This window comes from Ranitomeya variabilis, chromosome 1, assembly GCF_051348905.1.
Source record: "Ranitomeya variabilis isolate aRanVar5 chromosome 1, aRanVar5.hap1, whole genome shotgun sequence".
Taxonomy (NCBI): Eukaryota; Metazoa; Chordata; class Amphibia; order Anura; family Dendrobatidae; genus Ranitomeya; species Ranitomeya variabilis.
In genome coordinates this window covers 355430438-355450157 of record NC_135232.1, presented here as the reverse complement: position 1 = coordinate 355450157, position 19720 = coordinate 355430438, and the positions used below count along the sequence as shown (strand labels likewise).

General features: G+C 45.7%; 1 protein-coding gene across 7 annotated transcripts in view; it reads left to right on the top strand.

The window, feature by feature from the left end:
- The first annotated feature begins 8530 nt into the window (after nucleotides 1-8530).
- Nucleotides 8531-19720, top strand: part of SEMA4D (semaphorin 4D) — a 141008-nt gene continuing 129818 nt past the window's right edge. For 3 of the 7 annotated variants that reach the window (XM_077299883.1, XM_077299906.1, XM_077299857.1), the window contains exon 1: nucleotides 8617-8732. The gene's annotated coding sequence lies outside the window, so the exon portion shown is untranslated. Of the gene's footprint in view, nucleotides 8858-19720 lie in introns of all 7 variants that reach the window. The other 4 variants (XM_077299872.1, XM_077299863.1, XM_077299889.1 and 1 more) reach the window with 4 other exon arrangements.

The window sequence follows — 19720 nt, the reverse complement described above, 5'->3', positions numbered from 1 at the left end:
AGCCCACGTATTATATTGCACAGCCCACGTATTATATTGCACAGCCGACGTAGTATATAGCACAGCCCACGCAGTATATAGCAATGTGGGCATCATATCCCTTTAAAAAAAAAGAATAATAAAAAATAGTTATATACTCACCTTCCGTTGGCCCCGGATCCAGGCGAAGCGGTTACCGACGCTCCTCGCGCGCTCTGGTCCCAAGAGTGCATTGCGGTCTCGCGAGATGATGACGTAGCGGTCTCGCGAGACTGCTATGTCATCATCTCGCGAGACCGCAATGCATGGAGCGGTCACCGGAGCGTCGCGAGGAGTGGGGAAGGCCTGTTCTGGATCCGGGGGGCCGACGTACGGTGAGTATATAACGGTTTTTTATATTATTTTTAACATTAGATCTTTTAACTATTGATGCCGCATAGGCAGCATCAATAGTAAAGTTGGTCACACAGGGTTAATAGCAGCGGTAACAGAGTGCATTACACCATGGCATAACGCGGTCCGTTACCGCTGCCAGTAACCCTGTGTGAGCGCTGACTGGAGGGGATTATGGAGCAGGCACTGACTGCGGGGAGTAAGGAGCGGCCATTTTGCCACCGGACTGTGCCTGTCGCTGATCGGTCGTGGCCGTTTTGCCGCGACCAATCAGCGACTTGGATTTCCATGACAGAGGCCGCGACCAATGAATATCCGTGACAGACAGACAGACGGAAGTGACCCTTAGACAATTATATAGTAGATACTGACAGACAATGTGACACTTCCTTTCACTAAGGCTGGTTTCACATTTGCATTGGGCAGAGCTGTGGAGGGCTGCGTACTTCACCGGTTAAACCGCACCTCTTCCATTCAGCTCCGCCTACATGTGCATGCGTCCAGCGTACCTATCTTTAACATTGGGTACGCAGGTCATGCAGATGTATGCGGATGCGTCCGCATGCGTCGTTTTGATGCTGCGATGAACTGCGTCGAACGCAACATGTTGCATTTTGTTGCGGACGGTGGGCGCGTCAAAACGACGCATCTGCATACATCCACATGGCCTGCATACCTAATGTTAAAGATAGGTACGTAGGATGCATGCACACGTAGGCGGAGCTAAATGGAAGAGGTGCGGCAGTGGGCGGGGCTTAACGGAGGAAGTACACAGCCCTCCGCAGCTCTGCCCAATGCAAATGTGTAACCAGCCTAAGCATGTGACGTATGAAGGTAATTGCTTCTCCACAAATTTTGAGAAGTTTTGTAGCACAAGGGGTGAATACATGTGCATATGCTAATTTGTAGTTATTTGATCCCACAAGTTTAATTTATGCCTACATTTTTCTCACTTCACCAACTTAGACTATTTAGTGCTGATGCAGCACGCGTTCTGGTTTCAGTCACGGGGCGGCTGTAACCGCGCCACTGACTGACAGCCGGCCCCAGTGCAGAGCCAGTGTCAGTGAGGGTCGGGGGCGCAGTTACAGTAGTCGCTGTGTATACTCAGAACGGTGACTGAACCCGCGCTGGCACCGTCCCAGTGCCAGAAACCAGAACGCTGCCGGGGGAGAATAAAGCTCATTTTCTCCCCGCAATATTCGGCTACGTGTGGGCATCAGGCAGGTTAGTAATGCCATTAACCTGCAGATTAACCTCATATCTGCAAGTTAATAGCGTTTTTTTCTGGTGAGGTTCCCTTTAATGAAAAATAAAAATGTAATTAGCTGCAGTAACGATTTGCTTGGCCTGAAGAACAAAAATAGCCCGGTCTTTAAAAAGTTAATGGCTTACTGTAATTGCTTCCGTTTCCTAATTCATTACTTATTATCTCACTGAACAGTTCTGTTTCCTGCACTTGTCAGCTTTTCAATGCAGTTGTAAGAATTAAACTTGAATCCATCATACAATTACCTACTGTATATGAGTTTCCAGTCACCACAGTGCCCGAGATCAGATCACAGTGGTCAAATAGAAATAATATGACATCAATCTGGTTTATTTGATACAGACTTTGATAGATGTGTCAATGTGCTAAGCTGCAGAGGAGTCATGGACGGCCTACCAAGGGTGCAACTTGTGCAGGTGACCAAGAGGTAAGGGGTCTGACTACCACCTCCAAAACGGCAAGCAGCTTCTTCTTTGCTGATCAAAGTACTGCAGTGCGCAGGCGCCGGGAAAGGTCAGAGAGGCCTTTCCCGGCGCACTGTCCTCAACAGGGCAAATCAGTACCCATGCGCAGGAGCCGTGGCAGGAAGCAAAGGAGGTCATCGTATGAAGATGGGAGGCGCTGGACCCGGACCGCGACGCCCATCAGACCAGACCGCACCGGGACCGCCCCTGGGTGAGTATAATCTAACTTCTTTTTCTTCTCTTTCAGGTTACATCGGGGGCTTATGTACAGCATTTTAGAATGCTGTAGATAAGCCCCTGATACCGGTGGCCTTAGCTTATAGGCGAATTTTGGGGTGACAGATTCCCTTTAATATATGGCCACCTCACTGATAACCAGATTCCAAACTTCTGGACCTTAAAGTGCAAGAACTGTAGGGGAAGAGCAGCTAACCGTAAATCCAGACTTGTTCATCATTTCTGTCGGTGTAAAAAGTATGTGATATAGTGACACATAAATTGGAAAGCTCTGTCTGATAATGACTATCCATCAATCAGCAGCACATGGCACTCTACCCTCAATAGCCATGGTAGTGGCTAAAAACATTTGTGAACTCTAAAACCTAGCTTTTATAGATGGCTGTATTTTTTTGGAAGGGACCTCCATGGTCATCATGTCCAACCCTCTGCTGAATGCAGGATTCATTAAACCATCTCAGACAGATGTCTGTCCAGCCTCAGTTTCAAAACTTCCATTGAAGGAGAACTCACCACCTCTCGTGGCAGCCTGTTCCACTCATTGATCACCCTCACTGTCAAAAAGTTTTTCTACTATCTAATCTTCTCCCTTTTAGTTTCATTCCATTGCTTCTGGTGTTTCCATGTGCAAATGAGAATAAGGATGATCCCTCTAAACTGTGACATCCCTTCAGATATTTGTAGACAGCTATTAAGTCTCCTCTTAGCCTTCTTTTTTTCAAGCTAAACATTCCCAGATCCTTTATCCTTTTCTTTTTGAACAAAGTTTGCAGTCCGCTCACCATCCTGGTTGCTCTTCTCTGAACTTGCTAGTTTTTTCATGTCTTTTTTAAAATGTGGTGCCCAAACTAGACACAGTATTCCAGATGAGGCCTGACCAAGGAGGAGTAGAGGGAGATAATTACTTCACGTGATCTAGATTCTATGCTTCTCTTAATATATCCCATGTTTGCCTTTTCTGTTGCTGCATCACAATGTTAACTCATGTGCAATCTGTGATCTATTAGCATACCCGCCTTTTTACACATGCTGTTGCTTAGTTCTATTCCTCCCACTCTGTAGATGAAATTTTCTTTTTTCTTGCCCAGATGTAGAATCTTGCATTTCTCCGTTCTATTAGTCGCTGACCATTGTTCAAGCTTATCTAGATCCTTTGGAATCCTTTCTCTGTCTCTGACTTCGCCACTTGAAACACTTCCAATTGGATATGCAACTATTACCACTCTTTTGAGTACGATGCCTGAGCCAGTTATGAATCCACCTAATTGCAGCATTGTCATACCATATCATTGTTTCAATAAGGATAGTATGAGGAACTGTATCAATGCTTTGCTGAAGTCCTCATAGACGGAAATTAGATTTGTCTTGCATGACTTGTTTGCTACAAACCCATGCTGGCTCTGGTTAATTACTGTTTTCTTATCCAAGTACTTATGCAGCGCCCCAGAGTCCTGGTTGCTGCAGTAATGTCATTCTTCCACCAGGAGGAGTGATATTACGTCTGATGGCACTAAAGGAGTTCATCTTTCCAGGTATCACGGCATGACAACACATTTCACACTCCAATCCACCAGGGGTGCCATGCTCCTATTAAATTAACACGAGTCTCGCATCTCAATATGCGGCACTGCTGCTGGCACTCGGGACCGGAGCATGCGGCTGCATGTATGTCTATACAGCTAAGCACTCCGGTCCGAGTGCCGGGTATTGAGATGCAAGAGTTGTGAGAGTTTCTCGCAAGTGTGATCCCGGGCTAAATGTAAGCCCCTTGTCCTGGTTATATACTCACCCTCTGGCGTCTTCACCGTTTTTCGGCATCACTCTGGTCCCTCGGCGCCATATTGTGTCCATAAATTCTGAGAGGCTGGAAGTCACAAGCTACGTCACAAGAGCTCAATACAAGTGTATGAGAGCTAGAGTAAGGCTCTCATAGACTTGTATTGAAAAGTGACCTCCGCACCGCTCCATGAAACACTGGAGCTGCAAGTAGGTCACTCATCGCCGGAGACTGACGGGAATGGTGGCGAAAAACAGATCAAAACACTGGAAGGCAAGTATCAGACAGGGGCAAGGGGAATTACATTTAAAGCACCTCTCCAGTGGTGCAATAAAAAAAACTAAACGCTGGTACGGTTCTTTTAGGTCCCAGTGTCTCTCGGTATTGGGACTTATTTCTCTAGAAGGCTCGTCACCCACCGTAAAACAGGAAGAAAATAAGCAATGTGTGAATGGAAATATGTCAACTGTTCTTGAGTCACATGTTATAGCTATAGTCATGTGTCACTGGTAGGATGGACAAATGGGGAATTTGGTTGGTATACTAGAGGGTCTTTTCATTTTTCTGGTTTGGGAACAATGGAACTCGATGATTAGATCTTATAGGGGGGAGCAGAGAGTAATGGTTCTCTTAGTGCTGATGTAGTTGGAGACCTTGACAGGTCACACTGTACACTTGCCCCATAATGACAAGTTCTTTCCTAGGTTTTTTTCATACAACACTTCCCCTTTCATCATTACAAGCAGGACTGACAAAATATTTCTCGGTCTCTCTTCTTTTTGACCCTCCCTGCACTAGAATTTCACAGAATAGATTACTCCTTGCATACATTACCCATGTAAACATTTTCTGATTAGGATTTCGTATTAACCCCTTCAGGACCGGACGTTTCCATTTTTGCGCTTTCATTTTTTCCTCAAGTTGTAGTTTTGCATGACAATTTATTATATGGTGAAACTATAAGCGTTGTGAAATGGTGACAAATATGCGATTCTGCAATTGTTTTTAGGTTTTGTTTTGACAGGGTTAATGTTATGGTAAAAATGACCTAGTAGTGAGATTCTGCATGTCATAATGATTATGGAGATACCAAACTTGCATATTTTATTTTAAGTGAAAAAAAAAAATTAAGAAAAAAAAACTGTTTCTTTTGCCACTTTCCAAGCCCATAACGATTTGAATTTTTCGGCAGTGGAGCGGTGTGAGCTTGCTTTTATGCATGGTAAGTTGGCATTTTCATTGGTACAATTTTGAATACATTTTATTGCATTATTTTAGGGAAGCGTGGTGACTGAAAAAATGCAATTACGCGTTATGATTTTTTTTTGTCATTACAGTGTTTATCGTGTTAACTAGTTTTATATTTTGATAGCTTGGACTTTTCTGAATGAGGCAATAACAGGATTTTTTTTATTATTTATTTTCTTTTTGGAGGTGGGGGTGGGGGAATTTTTTCTAGCCGGCTTGTCACTTTTCTTAATGCATTGTCAAGGCAATGAAAATAATAGTGTGGCAAACAGGCAGCACATACTGAGCATGCATCGTAATAGACAAGCAGCGCACGCTCAGCAAAGCAGAGACTAAGCCCAGGCCATGAAAAGGAATCATCAATGGTAGTGACCACGTTCCGCTTGAGTATCCCCAGTGCATGGTGGGAGACTCAAACTTAACACCAATGAATGCAAGTAAAAAAAATAAATAAAAAATACAGTAAGAGAACAAAGGGAACAACAGGGAATATTTACCTGAATTACATTAGAAAAGTTGTTAATGTCTAACAATTTAATTTTAAAAACTAAGAAGCTGTCCACTACTAGGACAACTCCTTCTCACTCTGAACGTTTGCCCCCCATTAAAATAAAAACACTAAAGGTACGTGCCCACGATCAGAAATTGAACGCAGCATATTGTGGCTACATAGGCACTTGTATTAGAACTATGCAGATTTACCGCATCTAATGTCTATTCAGAGAAACTGAATATTGTTTTCATTTTTCTCAGCAATTTTCCGTGGAACAAAAACAAGCACCTAAAGAATAAACAAACATTTGACAGGAAGATTTTATGGCAAAAAAACCAAAACTAAACTATTTTACCCCAAAATGACAACTCCCCCATCAAATCAACCAATTACAACGCAATGTGAAAGAAGCCCATGTCCCCGTCAGGACAAACATCCAAAATTCCCCCAAAACAAGGTCCGGCCACATGCGCTTATGGGGCCATAGACTGTAATGGTGAGGGCAGAGAGAACGTGTGCTCTGCCGTGCATCATTTTTGGGAGTGTAGGCCCACAGGAGGACACGCAGAAGTAGTAGACTGTGCCTAGGCATCTGACTCCTGTAGGGGTACACTCCTGAAAACAATACACGGCAGCTGTTTGCTCTGTCGTCACCATTAGGCCACGTGCACACGATCAGTATTTTACCTCAGTATCTGTAAGCCAAAGCCAGGAGTGGGTGATAATACAGAAGTGGTGACGTGTTTCTATTAGGGTATGTTTCCACGTTCAGGAAACGCTGCGTTTTTGACGCAGCGTTGAGCCGCAGCGTCAAACACGCAGCGTCCAGATGTTACAGCATAGTGGAGGGGATTTAATGAAATCCCGTCTCCACTATGCAGTAAAAGATGCATGTGGCAGACCCGCGAAAACGCACATGCGGCACATCTTTATAGACCGCAGCATGTCCTTGCATTGCTGAAACAACGCAAGGACAGCGCAGGTGACCTGCCAGTGACCTCAGGTGCAGATTTGGTCAGGATTTTACCTGCATAAAATCCTGACCAAATCCTGAGGCAATCCTGACCGTGGACACATACCCTAATACTTTTCCTCTGATTGTTCCTCTCCTGGTTTTAGCTTACAAATACGGAGGTAAAATACTGACCAAATACTGAAGGTGTGAATGTGGCCTTAGGGTATGTGTCTACTTTCAGGATGGCCGGCGGTTTGGACGGAGCGGCAAACCCGCTCGACGCTAAGCCCCGCCCCCTTCTGTGACGCGATGATGCCGGATGTGTTCATTGCACACATCCGGCATCATCGCACCCCACACATAGGGCCCTGTGATAAACCTTGCGGCAGCGCAGCGGCGCCGCAAGGTAAACAGACATGCTGCGATCTTAAAAGACGCGCATGTCCGGAATCGCAGGGCCAACGGATGCGTGTTACCACGCATAGTGGAGACGGGATTTCATAAAAAAATCTGGACGCTGCGTTTGACGCTGCGGCTCTGCGCAGCGTCAAACACGCAGCGTTTCCTGAACGTGGACACATACTCTTACAGTCTATGGCCCAGCCATGTTTGGCGGTGGATTTCGGACTCATGACCTGACGGGGAGACAGAACGCAATATAAAAGCACCTTTAGAGTATGTGCGCATATTTATTGTTTACAGCATCAAAAACCAGGGCTGTGGAGTCAGAGTCCATTTTGGTGGAGTCAGTGTCAAGAAATTGAGGAGTCTGAGTCGGAGGTTTGGCTTACCGACTCCACAGCCCTGTCAAAAACAGTGTTGGCAGGAAAAAGGCTGCATAAAACATATACCTTTTTTTTACTTTTAATTTTGCTCAGTCATTTGAATTGATGAAAAATGCTGCAAAAACACGCTGAATTAACACGCTGCAGATTTAAATAATGAAAACAAGCAGCGCGAGATTTCAGAAATCTTATTCACTTTGCTTGGACTGTAAAACTACGCAGCGTGTGAATAAGCCCTTATGGTTTTGAAACGATTAATACATTTGTGTGGAAAATGGATCCGATACAAGAAGGACCCAAAGTGAAGCTGGAGGCCCGGGGACTAGTCAGATTTGTGTCCATTTTAACAGGTTTTTGTTCCATCTAGACACAAAACTGGAACCGAACTGCCCCAATTCTGCTCCGGAGTCACTCTGGATCCAGCTTGTGACTGATCTGGTTTCCATATTAATTTCGGCTCTCCGTTCCCAAAACAACAGAGAAACAAAGCGGAGAACAAAGGAGCGAGCAGCGCCTCTGGCCGTGATCACACCGCAGACAAAGCCGCAGAAACCGCAGCAGGAAAAGCGGGTTTTGTTTTTTTAGTTTTTTTCCCCCCTTCTAAGACTTCTTTGTAGTGATTGGGCTGTAGAGAAGTGAGGTGGGCTGGTATTTCCCCACCAGGCAATCTACAAAGCCTCTTCAAACGAACAGCAAGGTGGACTCCCCATAGACATGAATAGGGAGAGTTTTCCAAACGTTTTTGAGGCGGATTCTGGATCCCTGCTCTAAGGAACCCCAGCAGCAAAGATTCACCAGCATGTTTCCTATAGCAACCAATGAGATTTCGGCTCTCACTTATCAGCAGCTAATTAGAAGATAGAAGCGGCGAGCTGATTGGTTGCTGCGGGAGGGTTAGCGCTGACTGAAATTGCCAGCAGTGGTTCCATGGATGAGCCCTGCTATCCCGCGGGACGGCATTCCAGCCGGAGAGTATAGGACTGTGGAGCGTCCCTCCTCCTCCTCCCATTACCTCCCTCCCCCTCCTCCGTGTGACAGCCCCCTCCTTCCCCAGTGCTGCTGCTGGTGATGAGCTCTGCGCCCGGTGACTCCGCCATACTGCAGCCGCGGGGACCGCCTGTACCAGAGCAGGTAAGAGGCTCGTGTGGCCGCCTCAGCCGTTAGCGAGTGTGCCGGGCGCATTGTCTCTGCAGGTGGCCGCTGTGCGCCTCCTGATAACGCCGGAGTCACGTGACTGGACAGGTTTCGCTCCTGAGGTAATTAGCGCCGACCGTTTATGTGAGGGAGCCGCGTACCGTCATGTACCGTGTGGTAGCAGAGAACACTAGCTTACACTCTTTCCACTTAGTAGGTGGCTCTCGCTTGTGGACCATTGTTCTGACGACCCTCCCTTCATTTTAAACGAGCCAGTGTGGCCACAGGGCTCCCACCTGATAACTAAGCTGTGGCCGTCCCCTCCCTGCTGCCCATTGTGATGTGGTGCCCCCTCCCCACTCTCCCTCCGCAGAGGGCACTGGGGAAAGTTGGGAGCAGCCTGGGTCTTGGGGTGGTGGTCCCTTCTAGATGTCCCCCAGTTGTGGTGGCAGGATGGGCAATCTAATTACACCGCTATATGCTGATCATTGCCCTTCCTGGCTCTGGCCGCTAATTGGTTAATGGCGTGCAGCAGAGCGGTCCTGGGCTACCTCGCCGTATAGGCTGGCTCTAACCAGAACTGTTAGGCCGGCGTCACACTCCGCGTATGAAAATACGGTCCATATTTTATGGCCGTAATACGCAGAAATGTTCCCCAAATAGTGATCCATATGTCATCCGTAGTCAGGGTGTTTCAGCGTATTTTGCGCATGGCATCCTCCGTATGTAATCCGTATGGCATCCGTACTGCGATATTTTCTCGCAGGCTTGCAAAACCGACATCTAATGGATTTATGTGCTCAAATGTTCGTTAAAACATATATACAGTATATATACATATATATATATATATACACTGTATTTATATTTAATTCAGCGCGAGATATGTGAAAAGCCGGTAATTCAATTGCCGTTTTTTTCTTTCTCCTTCACAAACCCGACATGATATGAGACATGGTTTACATACAGTAAACCATCTCATATCCCTTTCTTTTTTTTTTGCATATTCCACACTACTAATGTTAGTAGTGTGTATGTGCAAAATTTGGGCACTGTAGCTTGTAAAATAAAGGGTTAAATCGTGGAAAAAATTGGCGTGGGCTCCCGCGCAATTTTCTCTGCCAGAGTGGTAAAGCCAGTGACTGAGGGCAGATATTAATAGCCTAGAGAGGGTCCATGGTTATTGCCCCCCCCCCCCCCCCGGCTAAAAACATCTGCCCTCAGCCACCCCAGAAAAGGCACATCTGGAAGATGCGCCTATTCTGGCACTTGGCCACTCTCTTCCCACTCCCGTGTAGCGGTGGGATATGGGGTAATGAAGGGTTAATGTCACCTTGCTATTGTAAGGTGACATTAAGCCAGATTAATAATGGAGAGGTGTCAATTATGACACCTATCCATTATTAATCCAATATTACGAAATGGTTAATAAAACACACACACATTATTACAAAGTACTTTAATGAAATAAAGACACAGGGTGTTGTAATATTTTATTATACTGGTAATCCACCTGAAGACCATCGTCCTGTAAAAAAGGTAAAATAAAAAATCAACAATATCCCATACCTTCCGTCGTTCTGTCAGTCCCTCGATGTAAATCCATCTGAAGGGGTTAAATCATTTTACAGCCCAGAGCTGTGCTAATGCAGTCGCTCCTGTCTGTAAAATGTTGTGAATGAATGGAATGCAGGGGAATGTCCTGTAGTTACCTTGAGTCGCGGTGATGCGCCCCCTGCTGGATGTCCTCATATGAACTCGAGCGTGCATTAGCACAGCTCCTGGCTGTAAAATGATTTAACCCCTTCAGATGGATTTACAACGTGGGACTGACAGAACGACGGAAGGTATGGGATATTGTTGATTTTTTATTTTACCTTTTTTACAGGACGAGGGTCTTCAGGTGGATTACCAGTATAATAAAATATTACAACACCCTGTGTCTTTATTTCATTAAAATACTTTTAAATAATGTGTGTGTTAACCATTTCGTACTATTGGATTAATAATGGATAAGTGTCATAATTGACACCTCTCCATTATTAATCTGGCTTTATGTCACCTTACAATAGCAAGGTGGCATTAACCCTTCATTACCCCATATCCCACCGCTACACGGGAGTGGGAAGAGAGTGGCCAAGTGCCAGAATAGGCGCATCTTCCAGATGTGCCTTTTCTGGGGTGGCTGGGGGCAGATGTTTGTAGCCAGGGGGGGCCAATAACCATGGACCCTCTCAAGGCTATTAATATCTGCCCTCAGTCACTGGCTTTACCACTCTGGCAGAGAAAATTGCGCGGGAGCCCACGCCAATTTTTTCCGATTTAACCCTTTATTTTACAAGCTACAGCACCCAAATTTTGCACATACACACTACTAACATTAGTAGTGTGGAATATGCAAAAAAAAGGGATATGAGATGGTTTACTGTATGTAAACCATGTCTCATATCATGTCGGGTTTGTGAAGGAGAAAGAAAAAGTCGGCAATTGAATTACCGGCTTTTCTATAGAACACCGCTGCGTATTTCTCGCAAGTCACACTGCTGGTCCGTGTGTAATCCGTATTTTTCTCGCCCCCATAGACTTTCATTGGCGATTTTTTGTTTTGCGCAATACGGTGACAAACGCAGCATGCTGCGATTTTCTACGGCCGTACAAGACCGTATAATACGGATCAGTAAAATACGACAGATAGGAGCAGGGCCATAGAGAATCATTGTACCGTATGCAATCCGTATTTTCTGCACCTCTCATACGTCCGTAAAACTCGCTAGTGTGACGTCGGCCTTACTGTCGAGTATCTAGCTTCAGTCATCTGATAAAAGAGGGTCGAATGCTCTCCACGATGAGCGGCACATTGCTTAACTGCCATTATTTCATGTATGGTCGGACTGGGTGCCCACCGTACAACTAGCACAAGGGCTCGTAGCCGTCTCGGAAGTGTCACCCTCAGTGGGCGCCTGGCAACTAATTAGTATACCAAACATGAGTGGTTAAAGCTTTTTCTGTTATGTCAGCAGTAAGGCTACGTTCACATTAGCGTTAAGCTAATGTGCGTCGGGTTTGCGTCGGCGACGCAGCGGCGACGCATGCGTCATGCGCCCCTATACTTAACATGGGGGACGCATGTGGTTTTTTTTGTTGCGTTGTGCGACACATGCGTCTTTTTTGCCGCAAGCGTCGGACCAAGAAAACGCAACAAGTTGCATTTTTCTTGCGTCCGATTTTCGGCAAAAACCGACGCATGCGTCGCAAAACGCAGCGTTTTTGCGTGCGTTTTGACGTGTTTTTGCGTGCGTTGTGCGTTGCGTCGCCGACGCAACGGCGCACAACGCTAGTGTGAACGTAGCCTAAAGGGGTTCTCGGGGCACATAATATTGGTGCCCTAAGGTTAGGTCATCAGTCAACATCACATTGCTGAGGCTCCGACACCCTCACCAATCAGCTGATAGCCATTCATTGTTTACATCTGCTTTCTATCAGAGATAATAACAGCTGATTGGGGCGGGTATCGGAGCCCTAATCACCGATCTTGTCAGGACTATGGATCATTGATATATGTCCAATCATCCTGACATGGTATCGGGTGAATAGGGGTCCGACACCTACCCCAATCATTTATTATTCGCATCGGCGGTTGTGTCGGATCCTCACCAATGACACACACACACACACACTTACTTTTAGATGAGTACTAATTTGGAACTGTATCTAGTTAAGGAGCTTTGATCACGACTGCTGACACATCTGTTTTATGTCCCGTGTGTATTCTCTGAAAATAACAATTCTGGGGCATCTTTCCTCATAACTCCATGTTTTGCTGTCCCTCTGTTATTCCTCCCTGAAATGTGTGAATTGTTGTAGGTGTATGTCCCTGTATCTGATACCGTCATCACTGATTGGACAGTAAAACGCCACACACTGCTGCATATCCTGAGCGTTCATTTCTGTCTCTAACCCTGTACACACTGCAATCTGTCTGTCTTTGTAGGACCGAAACATTTCTTTGTTTTTGGATTGCCTGCACAAAATAATCTGCTCACAACATTTACCTGAGTGGCAAGTTTTCTACAAGATTTACATTGATTGGATAGTGTCAGTGTGCAGGGATACACCTCCAAATAGAAATATTAAGTCAATTTATTCACAGATCTCCAGGAGTGATAACAGAAGAACAGCACAACCCATAGACACTTTATTTACTAAACCAGACATGTCAGGAGAGGTGAAGTAAGCTGCGGAGACACCATCACGTGTTTCTCAACGCAAGCAATGAATAGCCAGGCCTTTCTCCGGGAAGGAAGAACCACGGGAAGGGCAGCATCCAATAAAGGAGAATATCCAATAAAGGAAGACCACCTATGCCAAGCATGGTATCCATCCACAAGCAGCTGTTTCAGGGTTTTTGCCCCTCATCAGTGTGGAGTAGGAAACTGGCTATTAGGAGCAGTGCCTGGTGAAAGGCTATGAAGGAACAGATGAATGACCTCGGGGAGACCAAAACATCCAACACTGCGGAGACACCATCACGTGTTTCTCAACGCAGTGATCCAGAACACTGCCCCCATCCCTTATGGGAAATATGCAAACGCATGTGAAGTAAGCTGCGGAGACACCATCACGTGTTTCTCAACGCAAGCAATGAATAGCCAGGCCTTTCTCCGGGAAGGAACAACCACGGGAAGGGCAGCATCCAATAAAGGAGAATATCCAATAAAGGAAGACCACCTATGCCAAGCATGGTATCCATCCACAGACAGCTGTTTGTCCCGGAGAAAGGCCTGGATATTCATTGCTTGCGTTGAGAAACACGTGATGGTGTCTCCGCAGCTTACTTCACATGCGTTTGCATATTTCCCATAAGGGAAGGGGGCAGTGTTCTGGATCACTGCGTTGAGAAACACGTGATGGTGTCTCCGCAGTGTTGGATGTTTTGGTCTCCCCGAGGTCATTCATCTGTTCCTTCATGTCAGGAGAGGTGACAGGTCCTTTTTAGGCCGGCGTCACACTAGCGAGTTTTACGGACGTAAGAGCGCAGAAAATACGTCCGTAAAAGTCGCCAAACAAACGGCACAATTATTCTCAATGGGGCTGCTCCTATCAGCCGTATATTACGGTTCAGTATTATATGGCTTTCTACGGCCGTACAAAATCGCAGCATGCTGCGTTTGTCAGCGTATTGCGCAAAAAAATGCCAATGAAAGTCTATGGGGGCGAGAAAAACACGGATTCCACATGGACCAGCAGTGTGACTTGCGAGAAATATGCAGCGGTGTTAGTGAAAAGCTGGTAATTCAATTGCCGGCTTTTCATTTGTCCTTCACAAACCCTACATGATATGAGACATGGTTTACATACAGTAAACTATCTCATATCCCCTTTTTTTTTGCATATTCCACACTACTAATGTTAGTAGTGTGTATGCAAAATTTGGGCGCTGTAGCTGCTAAAATAAAGGGTTAAATCGCGGAAAAAATTGGCGTGGGCTCCCGCGCAATTTTCTCCGCCAGAGTGGTAAAGCCAGTGACTGAGGGCAGATATTAATAGCCAGGAGAGGGTCCATGGTTATTGGCCCCCCCTGGCTACAAACATCTGCCCCCAGCCACCCCAGAAAAGGCACATCTGGAAGATGCGCCTATTCTGGCACTTGGCCACTCTCTCCCACTCCACTGTAGCGGTGGGATATGGGGTAATGAAGGGTTAATGCCACCTTGCTATTGTAAGGTGACATTAAGCCAGATTAATAATGGAGAGGCGTCAATTATGACACCTATCCATTATTAATCCAATTGTCTGAAAGGGTTAAAAAAAACACACACATTATTAAAAAGTATTTTAATGAAATAAACACACAGGTTGTTTTAGTATTTTATTGCTCTCTCAATCCATCTCAAGACCCTCGCTTGGCAAAATAATAAACCCACAATATACATACCCTCTGATGAACCGTCACGTCCCACGAGGTAATCCATCTGAAGGGGTTAAAAATTTTTACAAGCAGGAGCCCTGCTAATGCAGCTGTGCTTGTGCTTGTAAGCCCCGGCGAATGAAGGAAATGTAGGTCAATGACCTATAGTTACCTTCAGTCGCGGTGAGGCGCCCCCTGCAGGTTGTCCTCATATGAGCTCGAGCGTGGGAAAAAGTTCCCAGGCTGCAGTTCATGAGGACATCCAGCAGAGGGCGCCTCACCGCGACTGAAGGTAACTATAGGTCATTGACCTACATTTCCTTCATTCGCCACAAGCACGAGCACGTATTACGGCCGTAAAAAACGGACCGTATTGTCTTACGCTGAGTGTGACGCCGGCCTTAGGGCTAGGATTGACCACACGTCAAATCCAAAGTGGTCTACAATAAAGATGAGTTATAACTTAATATCAGTCACATGCTGTGTTTTTTTTGTGGATCCACATAGAAATTAACTTGTTGAGATACATATTTTCCACACTAATTCAAGAGTTTTTAAATGTGAGATTTTCTTGCAGAAATGTGCTAAAAACTGCAAGGGTCCCCATCTGACATGCTGCAGGAAGATTATAATATATTAGGCTACTTTCACACTAGCGTTTTTTTGCAATCCGTCGCAATGCGTCGTTTGGCCGAAAAAACGCATCCTGCAAAAGTGCTTGGAGGATGCGTTTTTTCCCCATAGACTAACATTAAGCGACGTATTGCGACGGATTGACACACGTCGCAACCGTCGTGCGACGGTTGCGCCGTGTTGTGGCGGACCGTCGGCACAAAAAAACGCTACATGTAATGTTTTTTTGCCGCCGACGGTCCGCTTTTTCCGCCCCCACCTCCCCGCACCTCAAAATGGGGTGGCGGATGCGCTGGAAAAATGCATCCGCTGCCCCCCGTTGTGCGGCGCAGAGAACGCTAGCGTCGGTAGCCCGACGCTAGTGTGAAAGTAGCCTTATATGCAAGCCTGCATTTCAGCTACATAGCAGCGATCTGATGATCGCTCCTATGTAGCTGAGCCGATCTAGTTGTGCCAGCTTCTAGCCTCCCATGGAGGCTATTGAAGCATGGCAAAAGTAAAAAAAAATGTTTTTAAAAATATGAAAAAAATAAAAAAAACATAAAAGTTTAAATCACCCCCCTTTTTCCCCATCCAAAATAAAACAATAAAAAAATCAAACCTACACATATTTGGTATCGCCATGTTCAGAATCACCCGATCTATCAATAAAAAAAAGCACTAACCTGATCGCTAAACAGCGTAGCGAGAAAAAAATTAGAAACGGCAGAATTACTTTTTTTTTTGGTCGCGCGACATTGCATTAAAATGCAATAACTGGCGATCAAAAGAACATATCTGCACAAAAGTGGTATCATTAAATACGACAGCTCGGCTCGCAAAAAATAAGCCCTCACCCAATCCCAGATCACGAAAAATGGAGACGCTACGAGTATCGGAAAATGGCGCTTTTTTTTTTTTTTTTTTTTAAGCAAAGTTTGGAAATTTTTTTTCACCACTTAGATAAAAAATAACCTAGACATGTTAGGTGTCTATGAACTCATAATGACCTGGCGAATCATAATATCAGGTCAGTTTTAGCATTTAGTGAATCTAGCAAAAAAGCCAAACAAAAAACAAGAGTGGGATTGCACTTTTTTTGCAATTTCACCGCACTTGGAATTTTTTTCCCGTTTTCTAGTACAAGAGATGGTAAAACCAATGGTGTCGTTCAAAAGTACAACTCGTCCTGCAAAAAATAAGCCCTCACATGGCCATATTGACGGAAAAATAAAAAAGTTATGGCTCTGGGAAGGAGGGGAGCGAAAAACGAAAAAGGGCCGCGGCATGAAGGGGTTAATGATAACATTTTGGTGCAGATACGATCTTTTGATCGCCCGTTATTTCATTTTAATGGAATGTTGAGGCAACCAAAAAAAGTTATTCTGGCGTTTTGACTTTTTTTTTTTCTTGTTACACCGTTTAGTGATCGGGTTAATTCTTTTTTGTATTGATAGATCGAGCGATTCTGAACGCGGCGATACCAAATATGTGTGTTTTGAATTTTTTTTTTTCTTATTTTGAATGGGGTGAAAGTGGGGTGAATTGAACTTTTATATTGTTTTTTATTTATTTTTTTTTACTTTTGGCATGCTTCAATAGTCTCCATGAGAGACTGGAAGCTGCCATAACCCGTTCGGCTCTGCCACATACACGGGCAGCACGGTCGCTCAGTTGTTAGCCCTGCACTTATGGGGTCCTGCGTTCAAATCCCACCAAGGACAACATCTGCAAGGAGTTTGTATGTTCTCCCAGTGTTTGTGTGGGTCTCCTCTGGGCTCTCTGGTTTCCTCCCACTCTCCAAAGACTTAGTGATAGGGAATCTAGATTGTGAGCCCCAATGGGGACAGTGCCAATAGTGTCTGTAATGCACTCTGGAATTAATGGAGCTATATAAGTGAATAAAATAAATAAAAAAATACAGGTGATTATCAGAGCAGTATGTAGTAGAATTGCTCACTTGCTATGATCGCCGACCACCGGGCGGCACTCATATCAATATGTCAGTGACAACCATAGAGGTCTGCCGGAGACCTCTGGTTGTCATGGCGACCCACGGGTATGTGACATGGGCGGGATTTCTAGCGTGCTTGCTGGAAGCCCGTGATAAATGCAGCTGTCAGAGTTTGACAGCGGCATTTAACTAGTTAGCAGCTGACATGTGCCGAAAAAGATGTGGGTGGGTGTCCGACATTGGCGTATTATTACGCTCGATGTTGGAAAGAGTTTAAAAATTTTGACATCTTGGCAAAATTTCAGTTTTTTTCACAAAAAAGTCATATCGAATTAATTTTACGACCCGAAGTAGAATATGTCAGGAAAAAACAGTCTCTGACTCAGTGGGATCCGTTGAAGAGTTCCAGAGTTATTACCTCATAAAGTGACAGTGGTCAGAATTGTGAAATTTGGCTTTGTGATTCAGGTCAAAATTGGCTTGGTCATTACGGGGTTAAAGCAATTTTTTAACCCAAAGAAAGAATCAGCTGTGATCCCCTGCTGTAATGTCTGTATACTCTTTTGCGTCCTCCCCTTCCCAGGAGCTGTGGCATGATCAGACCATGTTCCTGTACGGTCAGACACAGCCATTTCACTGCACATAACAGGGACACATTTATAAGATTATCTCAGCACAGGAACATTTTTTAAAAACACATCCAATTGTGAAACTTATTTTTATTAAAAGATCTATTGATTAACCCCTTCCCGACCTTTGACGCCACGTAGGCGTCATGAAAACCCGTGCCAATCCGACCCATGATGCCTATGTGGCGTCATGGAATGATCGCGTCCCTGCAGATCGGGTGAAAGGGTTAACTCCTATTTTACCCGATCTGCAGAGACAGGGGGAGTGGTACTTCAGCCCAGGGGGGGTGGCTGTTGAAAGTGAAACTGCCAATCAGCGATTTGTAATATTTCACCTAAAAAACTGGTGAAATATTACAATCCAGCCATGGCCGATGCTGCAATATCATCGGCCATGGCTGGAAAACCTGAAGTGACCCCACCCCACCGATCGCCCCCCCAGTGCTCCGTTATGGGGTCCGGTCCCCTCCGTCCTGTGCTCCGCTCCCCCGTTCTCCTGCCCGCTCCCCCCCTGCTCCTATGTCACCCCCCCCGTGCTCCGACGCCCCCCCCCCCCGTGCCCCGATCTCCCCCCCCCTTATACTTACCGAGGCTCCCGGTGTCGGTCCGTCTTCTCCATGGGCGCCGCCATCTTCCAAAATGGCGGGCGCATGCTCAGTGCGCCCGCCGAATCTGCCAGCCGGCAGATTCATTACAAGTACATTTTGATCGCTGTGGTAGGTTCTATCACAGCGATCAAAATAAAACAAATAATAAATAAACCCCCCCTTTATCACCCCCATAGGTAGGGACAATAATAAAATAAAGAAAATATTTTTTTTTCTTTTTCCACTAGGGTTAGAACTAGGGTTAGGGTTAGGGTTACGGGTAGGGTTAGGGGTAGGGTTAGGGTTACAGGTAGGGTTAGGGGTAGGGTTAGGGTTATGTCATGTGCGGATTTGGCTGCGGATCCGCAGCGGATTGGCCGCGGATCCGCAGCGGGTTGGCCGCGGATCCGCAGCGGGTTGGCCGCTGCGAATTCGTAGCAGTTTTCCATCAGGTTTACAGTACCATGTACACCTATGGAAAACCAAATCCGCTGTGCCCATGGTGCGGAAAATTCCGTGCAGAAACGCTGCGTTGTATTTTCCGCAGCATGTCAATTCTTTGTGCGGATTCCGCAGCGTTTTACACCTGTTCCTCAATAGGAATCCGCAGGTGAAATCCGCACAAAAAAACACTGGAAATCTGCTGTAAATCCGCAGGTAAAACGCAGTGCCTTTTACCTGCAGATTTTTCAAAAATCGTGCGGAAAAATCTCACACGAATCCGCAACGTGGGCACATACCCTTAGGGTTAGGGTTGGAATTAGAGTTAGGGTTGGAATTAGGGCTAGGGTTGGAAATAGGGTTAAGATTAGGCTTGTGGTTAGGGTTACGGATAGGGTTAGGGGTGTGTTGGGGTTACAGTTGTGGTTAGGGTTGGGATTAGGGTTAGGGTTGGAATTAGGGTTACGGGTGTGTTGGGGTTAGGGTTGTGGTTAGGGGTGTGTTGGGGTTAGGGTTGGGATTAGGGTTATGGCTACAGTTGGGATTAGGATTAGGGGTGTGTTGGGGTTAGTGTTGAAGTTAGAATTGAGGGGTTTCCACTGTTTAGGCACATCAGGGGTCTCCAAACGCAACATGGCGCCACCATTGATTCCAGCCAATCTTGCATTCAAAAAGTCAAATGGTGCTCCCTCCCTTCCAAGCCCCGACGTGCGCCCAAACAGTGGTTTACCCCCACATTTGGGGTACCAGCGTACTCAGGACAAACTGGGCAACAACTGTTGGGGTCCAATTTCTCCTGTTACCCTTGCAAAAATAAAAAATTACTTGCTAAGACATAATTTTTGAGGAAAGAA